The following is a 4494-nucleotide window of genomic DNA, read 5'->3' on the forward strand; positions in this document are numbered from 1 at the left end:
CTAGGAAGAATGTATGTAATGTGTGAATTATTGAAACTATCCTACCAATTTGGTTTGAAACTGTTTCATTGCTATTTGTTTCTCAATAAAATAATGGGGAAAAAAAGAAAGAAATTCATAGACTGAAAGTCAAAGGATATGAAAACAACACTCCATGACAGTATCCTGGAAAACATCAGGCGTAGCTATTCTGCTTGCAGGCAAAGTAGATTTCAAACGAAGACTAAAGAATCATGTTGAATAAGCCAATCATGCACAGACTACTAAAAGATGTTCTAGAGGGGGACCAAAATAACCACAACTGCACCAATGAGAATGGAAAGAACCCACCAAATAGGGCAAAGAATTAAACATAGCAGATAAAATCATATACATTAGTAGGTAAATAACATGACAATCATAAGCCAATATATCTCAATTACAACCATGAATATAAATGAACTGAATTCACAAATGTAAAAAAATAGCCTTTTAGAGTTGGTTAGGAAGCAAAATCCAACAATATGCTATATACAACAAACACACTTATCTCATAAAAAAATTCATAGGCTTAAAGTCAAAGGATGGAAAACAATACCACATACTCCAGCACCTCAGAAAAAAGGAGGGTAGCAATCTTATTTGCAGGCTGTCTGAACTTCAAACCAAAAATGATCAATTGAAACAAAGAAGGTCACTACATACTGATTAGGGGGAAAATCCAAGAGGAAGAGGTAACAGTCATAAATATGTACATACAAAACACAGGAGCACCAATGTATATAAGAACAATCTTAATGGACATGAAAATTTAATATCCAGTACCACAGTTTTAATAAGAGACCTTAATATCCCCTGATCCCAAAAAGACAGATCAAGCAGACAAAAAATAATAATAATAATAATAACAAGTAACAGAACTGAACCAGAACTTGGAACAAATGGACTTAGTAAACATATACAGAGTATTCCACTCAACCACAGTTTTTTCTTTCTTTTTTTTTTTTGTGGAACCGGGGATTGAACTCACTCTTGCACTTGCCAGGGAAGTGCTTAGTCCACTTAGCCATCTCCCCAGCTCCCACCCATCCGTATATGAACACACATTTTTTCAACTGCATATGGGCATTTTCTAAACAGACTACATACTAGTCCATAGATTATGCTTAAGCTCATGCAAAAAAACAGAAATTATCCCATGCATATTATCTGACCACAGTGCAATGAAACTAGAATTAAATGACAAAAGAAACCACAAAAATCACGTACATGGAAATTGAACAAAACTCTCCTCAGCAATCAATAGATTACTGATGAAATTAAAAAAGAAGTTAAATAATATCTACAATTCAACAAAAAAAATTATTTTTTAAGAAGGTAATAAGACAAAACAAGAGAGAAGTAAAAAAGACATAGGATTGTCCTGCTACAATATTTATGTGGTTTGATCTCTAAATTTCTGTGTAAAAATATTTAATTGTTTTCTTTTTCACATTCTATAGGGATTTGAATTTTAGAAAATCCATGGTTGCTCAAAAATAACAGTTAAATGTTATATTTAAGGTTTTTGATATTCAGACAGATACTGATGTTAAGATCAACTGCTTCTTTGAGAGGGTAATAATATCACTAAACTTCTTTTCTGGATGTTTAACAGTTAAAGTTTACAGACCAAAAATTAGAGAAATAGAGGGACTACAAGGATTTCCAATATTTTGGCCCTGGCTCTTCAAGATCAGTAAGGACTCAGGACATAAAAGAACTTCTGCTGTGACATGCTGTAACTCAGCGGTGCCCCTTACTTCCTGATCAAGGAGATTATGGGGCCACAGAAGAAAGTGATCAATGATGTATAATGTGTGTAAGAAGAACCACCTAGAGAGAAAAGATTCTCTCAGGTTTTCAGAGAGCAAATTGGTCAAGCAATGGCTGTGACTCATCCAGATGGCCGACACTGACAAAAGATCAGTAAGATGCTGTACATGATTACAGCTTAAATCCTGAGGGGATTTGACTGAGCTTGTCAATTACAAAAGTCGCATTTTTTGTTATATAGTTCTTGCTTTAACTTGGTCTTAGCCATCCAGCAGAAAAGTGTAACCATGAGGTATAAAAAGTAAAGCTATATTAATAAACTCAGTTGTAAAAGGCTCAAGTCAGCAACTTAGGATATTTGCCAGTTGTCATGATAACTCACTACTATTATGGACTATTGGACTATATTGGGTTATTTTGTTGAATTCAAGTACCTCCAATCTTTACACTGGTTTAAAGCATGAAAATATCCTTTAAGGACTTATCCAAATACACCTTTAACTGCAGCAGACCACTCATCTGTAAAGAAACAAACTGAAAAAGGGGAATCTTTGGGAACCACAAAGCTAGGAAATGGATCAAGTATATGTATGTGGGATTTGGTCCAGTACCTAAAGCAAACAATCTACCTAACTTCTGAGATTAACATCCTATCTGGTTAAGGTTAACTATCAGCTGCTAGGAAACCTAATGTTATGTGTTACTAACTTCACAAAAGTGTAAATAAAGGTCAGGTTTGTTGTGGAAAAAAATATATGTATACACAAGATAGGATAGATATACAGCTACTTTCTCTTACTTCACTGACAATAAAAGTTTGTACTAATATTGTTTAGATGAGATATCATGTCTGTATCTTGTCCTCTAAATAACTACTACAAAGTCAATAATATGCAATATATTAATTACTGTAAACATCCTGCTACCCTGTTTTAAAACTGTTTCATTGCTATTGTATCTTTTTTCTCATTGAAACGAATAAAAAATTTAAAAAGAAAAAAAAAAGAGTGGAGAAGTGTTACTTTTCTTCCACAGCCTTGCCAGAATTTATCATTAGTTGATTTCTTGATAAGATCCACTCTTTCTGGAGTGAGGTGTAATCTTATCATTGCTTTGACTCTCTCAAATGACCAGTGATGTGGAGCATTTTTAGTTATATTTATTTGCCTTTTATACTTCTTCATCTGAGAAGTGTGCATTCATTTCAGAAGTTCAGTTTTGAGACTCAGCCCAAGTCCAGGCTCGGCGAGTGTGTGGGAGAGCCTCCGCACTTCCCTGCACCAGCTGGACACCTCTGGACCCAGCCCAGGCCCACTGCATGAGTGAGAACTTCCTGCATGCTCTTTGAACCCCTCCACCTCTCTGGGCACAGCCCAGGCCTGGCTTGTGAGTGAGAACTTCTGCGGCACTCTCTGGACCCCTCTACCCCTCTGAACCCAGACCAGGCCCCATTTGTGAGTGAAACCTTTGTCTGTGCTCTTGGGACCTCTCCAGACCTAGCCCAAGCCCAGGCTCAGCAAGTGTAGGGGAGAGCTCTCGTGCTCCCCTGCACCACTGGAGCCCTCCAAATCCTGCCCAGGCCCAGCACATAAGGGAGAACTTCCTCCATGCACTTTGGACCCCCTCCAACCCTCTGGACCCAGCCCAGGCCCGGCTTGTGAGTGGGATCTTCCTCTGTGCTCTCAGGACCCTTTGAGACCCAGCCCAAGCCCAGGCCTGGTGAGTATGTGGGAGACCTCCCGTGAACCCCTGTGGAAATGTACTTTCTCTTAATTTAGTGAATAGAAAGATTTGTTCTAATAGTGTTTGTGGACAGGATTTCATGTCTGCATCTTGTACTATGAATAACCACTAAGAAGACAACAATATGCAATGTATTAATTATTGAAGCTGTCCTGCTAACTGATTTTGAAATTGTCTCATTGCTATGTATTTCTCAATAAAATTTATTTTAGAAAAAAACAATTTTAGCTTTGTATTGAGTCTTTACATTTTGGTGTTCTGATTTGTTGTTTCTAAATGTATTTATGTATTTGGTACAAGGTGTCACTATGCAATTCAGACTCATAGTGATACTGCTGTTTTTAGCCTCCCCAGTGCTTGGATTATAGGTGTATGCCACCAAACCTGGTCTCCATAGTGGTGTCAGCATGCCTGGGGATGGGGCCAGTGTGGCATGTGGTGCTCAGATTGAGTTCTTCATATGTTTTAGATAGTAGTTGTTTGTTTGATGTGCAGCTGGCAAAATTTTTTCCCATACTGTGAGTTGTCTTTTCATTCTGTTGGATGTCTCTTTTTCTATACAAAAGCTTTTTAGTAAGATGAGATTCCAGATGCTGATTCTTTGGGCTATTTCTGTGTGGTTAGGGTTTTGCTCCTAAAATCTTTACCTATACCCAAGCCTTCAAGAGTCCTATCTATTCTATCTTGAAGCAGATTTAGTGTTTCTGTTTTACTATTTAGATCGTTGATCCATTTTGATTTTAGTTTAGTACATGGTGAAATATATGGGACTAAATTAACTTTTGGCATGTGGAAAGACAATGCTTCCACCACTATTCATTAAAGAGTTTATGTTTCTTCCACTGAAAGTATTTGACCCCTCTGTCAAACAAAGTGACTGAGTGTATTTAGAATTGTTTTTGCATCTATCTTCCAGTCTATTCCAACAATCCTTGGATTATTTTTAGTACCAATCTT

Source organism: Octodon degus, unplaced genomic scaffold (assembly GCF_000260255.1).
Source record: "Octodon degus isolate 3935 unplaced genomic scaffold, OctDeg1.0 scaffold00010, whole genome shotgun sequence".
Taxonomy (NCBI): Eukaryota; Metazoa; Chordata; class Mammalia; order Rodentia; family Octodontidae; genus Octodon; species Octodon degus.